The following is a 10744-nucleotide window of genomic DNA, read 5'->3' on the forward strand; positions in this document are numbered from 1 at the left end:
CAAGAAATACTCCAATTCCAGCGTGTTAAACCATTGTTTTGACAACTCCTTTATGCGGTTAAGCATTAAAGTGTTTATGCAGACTGGACTGAGGTCTATTTCAAGCAAAAACCCCACAGTCAGACACTCCTGCATCCTACAACAGCTTTCCGTCAAGCCAACCATGGCAGGACAAAGCTGGCTGTAGCTGTCCCAGGGACAGAAAGGTCTGCTTCTGCTCATGCACTGTCCGCTTGCTTCTGAAAAGGAAAACCTCTGGACTGCTGCTGTGGACGTGACTGAGTGCCCAGCATATTCAGTACACTAGGGAGATGGGCAGCTGCTCACTTTAGTGCTCTCTGATGTCCAGTGACAATATGCACAACAATATACATGCACCAACTGCTTCCAGCTAAGCACTGGATTCACCTGGATCTTCCCATCAATCTTTAATAGCGGACAAATATCTCCTGGAAGCTCTCTTCATTTCTAGTTTTTCTGTATCTTGATATGAAAGCATAGTGTCTGACAAGATATAATTTTTGTTGTTACTGGTTTGTTTTTAGTTTCTTTTGGCTTTTTTAAAAATGTTATTAGATGTCTCTTATAAAGTTTCTCCTTGTAATCTTATGGTATGAAAGCTCTTTGGGGTATCACGGCCCATATTTTCCCAGGCTGGTCCGGAAATGTAACTAGATGAACAAACAAAAGCACACACATATTCCTATACCTTGTGTATATGTAACGGTCCGGAAGATATGTAAAAAATTCAAGGATTGCACACACTAATATGATAAGTGCAAAACCAAGTGATATTCTTTGCAGAAAGAAACCGGTGACAAATGAAGCGACAGGTATGTTTGTGTCCATGTATATTGTACCTTCCTGTTTCAGAGTGTGGCATTATTAACTGGGTAAAGAGAAACAAGAAATGATCGCACTTTCTTAAAAATATTAGATTTTTAAAAAGCCAATATGTAGTGAATTCTTGGTCTTCCACTTTTTCAACCTTCAGGTTCTGCTCTGGTATGTACTTTCAAACTTAAGGAAAAGAAGAAAAAAAAAAAAAAAGCATTGTTGAAATTCCTATATAATCAAATCAGGGCTTGAAAAGACACCGTTTGTCAAGAGACAAAAGAGACATACACTGAAGCTGTGAGCGCTGGCAGCAGTGACAGTATTACAATTAAGAATAACATTTTTTCCGGATAGGATAAACACCATTTGTCACTTCATAAGCTTTAGGATTTGAAAATGGAACTACAACCATTTCCTTTTCTCCTCCAGATGTAGATGATGTTGCTTCATCTTCTGACACTGCAAGTATTTGTAGACCTCATTAAATGAAATTAAAAGCCTCCTCCCTTTGTCCTCTTCTTCATTCCCAGTTTCCCATCCAAATGTTTTGCTACTGACTAGTTCTATTGCTTTGGGCTCAAAAAATGCTCTAACAGAAAAGGAAGATCCATTGTTCCTAGTATCCGTACTGGAGAAATTTGGTATTTGTAAGTACATTTCATAATTGCAGGCCTAGGGTCTGTGTGACGGAGGTAAATTTGCAACTAAATCAGATGTCTGGACATCTTTTTGTTATGAGTTGCACCCTGTAGAAAAATGTCAATAAAACTCATAGCTATTCATTCTGTACGCCAGTAAGCATGGGATGGATGTGACCACATCTGTGGGTGTGGATGGGAAGGATTATGGCACAGTATAACTCCACAGCACAACACAGCAGAGGAAACATGGAAGGAATCCCAGCTGGCATTTCCAAATACTCTCAATGCAATAATCAGGTGCACATTACTCTGGAAAGCTGTCTGAGTGTCGGATATTTAATGCTTTTAAACACCTTTAAAAATCCTTCTGTCAAAGGAAGCATGCCACTAAATGGGACCTATCTGCAGGAGGTTGGACAGACCTTTGTTTTTCCTCAGCAAAAAAAGGGATTTTCACAGGTAAATAGGATGTAGGTAATACTTCTTGATGCCGGGGTGGTGTAACAGAGGGGTCCCCTCAGGGATGCAGAGGAAAATCTGCCAAATCTGCTCTCTCTAAAGAGTCTGGGAACTTGGCGTCTCCATGGTCTCTGATCCTTTGGCATTCTGTCCGACTACCTGTCGGGTTTCCAGCCTGGGAAGGATGGAAATCTCCTGACAGCGCCCTCCACTTAAGCACATGCCTGCCTTCAGGTTGAGCCAGCCCTGCTGAGTTGATTTGCAAAGCAAAGCAAAGCCTTCCCAGCCCGAGCTCAGTGTTTTCCAGCCGTTCCTGGGCATAGAGTTTTGTTCATGATGCCCAGCCTCAGAAGCTGGAGAAGTCTTTGAGCTGTGTGTGCCAGTTGCGCTGGAGACAGACGTGTGTGGAGCGAGAGGAAGAAGGCAGGTCGCCAGCCTTTTGGTGCGTCTCAACCAGCGACACCAACAAATACAGAAAAGGATTTTTAAAAGCCTCCCTGTAACAGCTGAACACAAAAGTGCACTAAAGTGACAATTTGGATGGAGCTTTGGAGGCGATTTGCTTCGTGTTGTGCCTGCCATTTGATATAATTTGACAACTTGCACATGAAGCACAGCCCAAGTGGCCTGGAGGGGAAAATGGCGGCTGCGTCCCCTCAGCGCCGCCATCCCGCCTCCGAGGAACTATCCTCCCTCCGCACTTAAATGAGGGGGATAACCATAGGCCTCAAGGGGGAGGGATGTTTTAGGCTGTGTTATGCAGGTATTTCGAGCAAGGGGAGAGACAAAGAGAAGGGAAAAATCCTCCCCTTTTACCTGAAGCCTTTTTTGCTTGCCCTCCCGCAGTGAGAAATCTCCACGGCCATTATCGCCCACCTCCTGCTGGCTTTGCTCTGCCCCTGGCCCAGAAAGCCCTCAGCTGTTTAACCAACAAAGGCCAGCAAGGCAGAAACTGCCATGAAGGACTGTGACTAATTAAGATGCTATCTTGTGAGCAGATTCAAATGGAGGTTCCTGGGAAGAGAATACAAAAATCCTAAGTAGCTGCAAAGTGGCTCTTTTCACCCACCTGAAAGCACGGCACCACATAATAACTCAACAGCTGTGCATATTTGATCCTCATCTAGCACCACCTCATGCATTATTTACGCCCTTATTACTGGCAGAGGAGCTGGGCAGAAATGACAGCAATATCTGCTGTACCTGACGGGACACCGAGCCTTTGGCACAGCTCGCACCTGTGGTGGTGGAGCTCTGCCCCTTGGCTGCGAGAGGAAGGCAGTGAGGAGGAGGAGGTGGGCGAGAAACTGAGCTTGGAAACCTTAAACATCAGGAAAAAAAAAGAGAGAGAGAGAAGGGGGAGAGGTTTTGGACTGTGAGCAGGCATCCAACAGGTGGGAGAAGGAAAACTCGCTTTCGTTGCCTCTACATTGTGCCGAAACAAAGGGAAAGAGCAGGTGAAGAGCGGAGAAGCACAGGTGGAAAATCCTGCGGGATTAGCAACGCATGAGGCAACATCGTGCTCTGTTCAAGTCCTTGGTAGTAGTGTCCTTTGACACACGATGGCTTGTGCTAAAGGTCTGGCACGTTTCTTGGCCACCGACCAAGGCAGGGAGCTGGCACGGAGACCTCTAATAAGCACAGAGGACTCTGGTGTGCCCACAAAGGAGGTGCTGATGCACACCACACCCTGTGGCAGCCTTCTGCCAACAGGAGACCCAGGCCTGCTGTCACGTAGGCTGCTTGGTGGTGGCTGGTGGCTTTTGTATGGGTGCTGGCTCATGGGGAAGTGGATGGACACCGCCAATTATGCTCCCGCAAAGCATCAGGCAGCCAGGGGCAGCTGGGCACTTTCCCTCCTTCCCAGCAAGGTCAAGGACAAAACCATTAAAAGCTCTGCTTTCTGTGCCTGAAATCCATTTTGGCTCCTGCTATGATATCCCACAGGCAGCCTGGAACAGGTTATTTGTGCTGTCTTTACTCAGCTGCTTCAAAGTCCTTGCTGGATGGCTGGAATGGCCTTCCCAGGCAGACGCTCAGGCAGGACGGTCTGGGCTCTCTGTTGCTCCTGATTATCAGCAAAACAATATTCCAGGACCACATCCAGTCATCGGCAGGAAGCTAACACACAACCTCTGTGACAAAAACTGCAATCAAAACCCAAAGCAGCAGCCCTTCAGTCAGCAGTATGACTAACCCCAGGTCAGCTGAAACCAAATTCTCCTTTTATGTAAACAGACCTCTGAGTATTGCTGCTCTGACACACGTAGGATCGTCGCATACAAGATGAAACTAGCCTTTCTCCTGCCGTGAACCTGAAGTCAGAGGCAACCTATGAATGAATCACGGATTGGTCTGTCCAAATGAGTCTGATCCACAGGGGTCATGAAACAGAAGCAAAATCTGCAAAAGCTCCATGTGTCAGCCTAGCTGCAGAGGAAGACTGTGAGGAGGCAGTCGGTGGTGCAAGTCTTGTGGCAGGCAGTTCTGCATACATGGAAAGCTTCGAGTCAAGCATGCTATCACTGTCCAAGGCAGACAGGCGTCAAGGACAAGCAAAACTTCTGTGGATGAAGGTCACAGGAAGACAGAAGGTCCAGAGCAGTAAGAAAGCACCAGGCCCACTTGGAGGACCTCTGAGCAGTGGTCACCAGGGAGGCAGAGCTGCCTGTGTGCATAGTCACCTCGGGTTTTAAAGAGAAAACCCACAGCCCAGCATGACTACGTTGACATTGTCCAGATCAAAGCAGCTTTGTGGTTTAGAAAATGTGTCATCAAAGGAAGGGGAAAAAAAAAAGGGGGGGGGGGCGGGAACCTCCTTCAGGAAAGTTTAACAGCAGGTAAGGGATAACCAGATTGGAGTAGGCACCACATGTGAGATCTGTATAACCAAGACTGTGAACCTGGCAAATTGACCATAAGCTTGAGAAAGAGAGGTACAGCGTGCCCAAGACCAAAGAGAAGATCCTTTGTGAATTTTTAAACTACATCCCATCATGGATACTTCAGCCTGCTTCCCCCTGCTAGGGTACCTGGACAATTCTGCCAGGTCACACATCTTCTCTAGTGTCTTCATGGTGATTTAGATGAGCTTTCCGGGAGTCTCCCTTGCAAAGCAGCCTTCCAAAGAATGGTCAGAGGAAAGATTCTTCTATTTCACCCTTCCTTTCCCAAGTTCTCCTATGAAGGAGTGAGGTACAGACCTGCTTTCGTGTTCACTACTTTGAGACAATCCCACACTTGAGACCTTTATCTGACTCACCTGATTTGCCCTAGCACCTCGATGTGACTGATGTCAGCAGTAGGACAAGCCTGGTGCAGGGAACATGTTGGTTAGCACATTCCATCCATCCAATTGTCCACAGGTGCTTAACGAGACCCAAAAAGACAGCCATGAGGCCAGGCAGCTCAGGCCTCATCCATAATTGCTTCCTGTGCAGCAAGTAGCAATCACACGGCAGCTATAAACATTACAGTCTTAATGTCTATAGCTCCAACAGGAACACAAGCAGGAGGAGAGACCTTACTGACAGGATTTTAGTTTGAATTACCTCAGGATCCATCTGTGCTGTGAGAATTACAATTCATGGGCTACGTCCTGAGGGTCTTTCTCAATATTTTTTTTTTTTCTGAAATTGAAAAACACTGGTGAAAGCTGTGTAGAAGTCTGACCTGACTAAATGCTTCGAGACCAGCTTTCCTGTTTTCCCTAAGCAGGCATCTATCACCAAACAATGTGCCTTGTTTTACAAAACATGGGACAGAGGGGGATTCTCTGTCCTGAGGAGTTTACAGTCTAGGAAGTATGAATATGGGAATGTCTCTTAGTCTTATAATGGGTTACTCTCCATTAATCTTTAGACCTTTCACATTTTGTTTCCATTTTTTTGAAACAAAAAATGTCCAATGTTGTGAATCCCTTTAGAAACCTAAGGTAAGCAGACCACTCTGTAACATTCACAAACTTGCTTTTCTCTGTCACCTCTTCTGGACCCCTTGAAGGTCTGGACCCTGCTCAGTGTTCTCTACACCGTGGCCTTATTCATGCTGTTTTAGGCAAAATTTTCTCTCCAGTAGATTTCAGCATTCCTGCTGCCCACACTGCTTGTGAGGAGCACCGAAAGTGCCATAATTGCATGTTGTTCCTGAAGTGGTGGCTGGTATTGACAGCAGGTACATTTCTAGGCCCTATCAGCAGGCTGGAGATAGAGCAGGGAAAAGAAGAGGAATGTGATTCCTTGCATTAAAACGGGCAAGTAGCTATTAGGCGGTGCTCTGTGTGTGTTCTGGCAGTGCCTGCTGTGCCCAGTGAAAGCAGGGAGTCCTGTGGCACCCAGCACTAGTCAGACACCTTATAACAGCCTCCCCCATAATTTCTTACGGGACGTGGCAAGAGGTCATAAAGATGTCTCTCCTGTTCAGTATTTATCAGTAGGGCTGGGGCTTGTTCAAGGACTCCTTCTTCTCCCCTCCCTTACAGGCTGAGGTCAAATGAGAACACAAATCTTGCTGATAAGGTTGTCAAAACATGCCAATTGAATGTCAGATGTGATTAATAAGGAAGATAACAGCGATGTGATAGGTCATGGGGAGGAGACTGCTAAACCAGTTGGATAAATGGAGAATATATTAAAAGGAGGCAATGGAGCCAAGCCAGAATGAAGACATTTACACTGCACAGCAGTCTGTGTCAAGACTGTGTGCTGGTGCAGAAAACTTTGCTATCAGCACTCCGGGGAAGCTTGGAATACCTTCAGGAAAGTCGTCCTTTTATAACATGCAAATGGGTTTCGGATGGCTTCCAGACACTCCTGTGATTTCATTGAATTAATGTGCTGCATCACTTTCCCTGCTATCCTGATTTTCAGCCTGGACATCTGTCTGGCTATATCGTCTCTGAGTGGTGGTGGGAGGCATTGTTGAAGAATTTAGCTCTTCGCCATTGTGCAGCAGACCAGGGATAGAGCACGGAGAGGAAACCCTCGTGCACAGACCACTTGCAGGATTACAAGGACAACCGTAAGGTCCACTGCTTCCCCACTCCTTATTATCATTAGCTGCTGTGGCATACATGCTCCGGGTCACCCAGGAGCAGCCATACGGCTCCTGTCACTCAGATCACAGTTTCCAGCTCTGCACATGTTTGCACAAGGAAAGGCTGGAGGCTGAGGTGGAGGAGGAAGGGAAAGGCCGGGCACAGAGCACTGCACTTCTCTATCAAAGGGACCAAGATGAAGGGCAGGACAGGTTTTGCAGTGCTCCTTCAGCCACCCCAAAGTGCTTGTCAGCAGAGCTGTGGGGTGATGCAGCAGGGGTAAAGAGCAGGTTGCTGGAAGAAAGCAAGGCACGAAGAGGAGCTCTTCCTTTCCTGACCCACACTTTCTTGCTTAAGCTTCAGAGAAAGTGGCTCCACATGATGCTTCAGGCCACTTCACCCCAATCCTCCTCCCCTGCACTCCTGCTCCCCAGGACCTTTGCCAGTGCCACTGCCTTGGCCGAGCTGAGGAAGAAGCAGAGGTGAAAGCAGCCATCAGTGCTTCTACTAAGCTGTCAGCAGAGTTGTACAGCCACACAACGCTGGCACAAATGCGTGTAGCTGCAATTTACACACGGCTTTGCCCCACGGAGGAATAAATCGATGCTGACTTGCTGGTCATGGCAGGGAAGCAGGTTACCAGCCTTCAACAGCAGATGTTTAGGTTAATCTCTTATGCCAACAAAGCCTCCATTTTAATCCAAGCCTCTCTTTTATCTTTCTGCCTTTCTTCTCTAGAACAAACATGCTTTCACCTAGTGCAAGTGAATTGGATGAAAAAGACGTTTTTCTTGCCCTGACACAAAGCCACATTCTGGAGCAACTGCATCTGTGGATTTTTCCACGTGTTCGCGATAAGCAACCCACGTGCACAGAAGAACAAACAGCCCGGCTTTTAGATGGTGCTAGAATTGCCCCCTGATTACTTCCACAGCACCTGGATAGGTCCTTAACCAAATCTCTGGCTGCCTCCAAGTGAAACAGAGCAGTGGACGCTAACAGGACAACCAAACGCCAAGCAGGGCATTCAGAACGTGTCAGCAAACAATGCTGTAGTTGTTGGGATATTTAAGTGTCTCCAACAGCTGTAGCCAGCTAGAGTACACAAAAGGCCATAGCCATTGATTCACAGTGGTCCACACCGCTGATTCAACGCACACAAATTGGAGAACCAGGTGGCTAAATGTCATGCTGCTGGCTTGTTTGTGAAGCCCGGATAACAGATTTCCAATTCCTTTCCAGACTTGGTAGAAAAAAATGCGTGCAATGACTTACTGCAGTAGCTATGGAGTTAGATAATTCTCGTATCAGGGGCTATTTACTCTGATTCACAGAAAAATCAAGTGAAGCCCTCTGTAAGAAATCCAATTTCAAGACGCTTGCTTACCTTCTATTGTTTTCTTGATTATATTTTAATTTTCAGGCTGAATTTCTAATTGGTGGTAAGCTATAGAAGTCCTTTGTACCTGGAATTAGAATTTCAGAGATTCTTCGGTCCACTCCCACTCTTCTTAAAACTCCAGGAGTTTCATTGCTGCTTGGTAAGGGAACTACCCCTAGTGCAGATGCCTATCGTGAGATTCAGCATATGAGTGAAACTATGTGTGTAGGAAAACTACCTCCCTCAAACACTCCTCTGCTTTAGCAAAGAGAGCCCTGTTTCTGGGCTCAGCAGGGTGCTCTCTGTTTGCTGTGTGCACCTGGTGACAAATTTCTTAAAGCCACGCTTCCTGCAGTGCTAACAAATCGTGCTCCAAAAATCCACCTCTTCTTTTAGAGAAATCCATCCAACTTGCTCAATTTTTTTTTTCAGTGCAAATGGACGCGAGCCTGTAAGAGCCTGGGTAAGGCCCAAGAATCTCGACAGGAAGAGACAACCCCGCAGAAATACACCCGAGACTGACTCTGAAATGTAATGACAGCACCTCCAACCTGCACAGCAGGGTCGGTGTCCATGTAGATGACCCTCACGAGGCGGCCAGGCCGCTCACGGGTCCCTCAGCCCATGACACCCTTGCTCCGCCCCCAAGGACCAGCAGAGCCCAAACCTTGAGGCCTCCACCACAGCTCCCGTGACGTAACCCAGTGTTTTTGGTTTAAAACCCTGCACTGCAACGAAAATTAAACATTTACGAGGAGCATGAAATTAAATGTGGTTTCCAGCTAGGTCGCCCCCGGAGTGATGCACAAAGTACATTATTCATTTTCATATTTAATTTATTCCTAAACTCCATTTGTGGATCCTACAATGTGCACGGGGCTGGAGCAGTGCAGGATTAAGGCTTCTCACCACAGGACCTATGGGACCGATGCCACGGGACAGAGAGAGCTCAGAGAGCCCTCTTCTGCCTCTTGGGTGTCTTAGATGTAACGTAACAACAGACACACACCTGGGACCCCACTACTCAGCATCCCAGGGCTGTGCTCTGGGGCTTAAGGTCTGTCTTGGTTCTCCCTGGCCTCCTGTATCAGGAGTGATGAGCACCAGGCTGAAGTCTTTGAGTTTTGAAAGTATGATACTGTTTGGTAATGGATGTTGTGAGAAATGAGGTGTATCTCAAACTGCAAACCCCCAGTTTTTGATCTTTTCCCCTTAATCTATCTCTGTTTTTCCAGATTAAATCTACTTCACCTTAATCTAGCTCAGTCTGCTGTCAGTGATGGGCATCCCTCTCACCAAAGAGAGGATGTTATGAACAGAAACTCATGAGGCTCTCCCAGGTGACAGAGATGAGTACTATTGATAATAAAGCAGTGAGAAAAAAAAATGTTTCTCCTCTATAGTGGAGTTTCAATGGCACACGTTAAATAGGATGTAAACTCACATGTGGGACTGTCAGGGGAAAGCCAATCCAGCCTCGTTGCTCTGTAGGTTAGTACTACACATTTCATACAGTGAGCGAGGCAATGACTATGGGAAAAGCAAAATATATCATCAGGCAACTATCATTATGCAGAGGAGGCTGAATTAAAATGGTACGGGACTTCCAAATCCTGGTACTTCCTATCTTTGGCTGCTTGACCTTGCAGCCTTCCTGTTCTTTGAACTGAGATTTTGGGTTATAAGCTAGTATTTATAGTACAGGAATACCCTCGTTTTCCCCTCAAGACAAGATGTACCGAGGCAGTGCAGCACAGGCGCAGCATCTGATCCAGCAGGCTTACAACCCAAGGAGTCTAACAGAGAAGGAAAAGGATGAAGGAGAAAAAACAAGCTTAAATGTGTGTGGTTGTGTACGTGTGTCTGTGCACACACACACACCAAATGCATTCACATATACCTATAAGTTACACATCTACTGATGTAAAAACTCGGGATCTAAACTACAAACATCCATAGATATATACATAATTAGATATATAATCTGAGTATTTACGGAGGCACTGCCTTTCCCCAGCTGCCTCATAGCCTAGCTAACATACGGTGGCTGCTTTTCCTGCTGGCGTCATAGCACCAGCGAGCTGTGAGAGGCATATCAAAGCCAAGGCCCTCCAGATTTCTTCGGGGAGACGCTCCGCACATAAGGTGGAATGCAGAGATATTGCAAAAATGTAAGTGGAAGGAACGGGCAAATTTGCTGAAAGCTTCTAGGAAATTACCCTTCTAATTAGATTTGTCTGAAAGTGCTTTGAAGAAGGATTTTGATGGGAAATGGTTTTAAAATTTCTTTTTTTTTTAATTAATTTTTTTTTTTTTAGAAACTTCCCTTTTACCTGCATTTTGAAGAAGAGAGAGCAAAACCTTTTTTTTTTTTTTTTTTTTTTTTTTTTT

Source organism: Anas platyrhynchos, chromosome 2 (genome assembly GCF_047663525.1).
Source record: "Anas platyrhynchos isolate ZD024472 breed Pekin duck chromosome 2, IASCAAS_PekinDuck_T2T, whole genome shotgun sequence".
Classification (NCBI taxonomy): domain Eukaryota; kingdom Metazoa; phylum Chordata; class Aves; order Anseriformes; family Anatidae; genus Anas; species Anas platyrhynchos.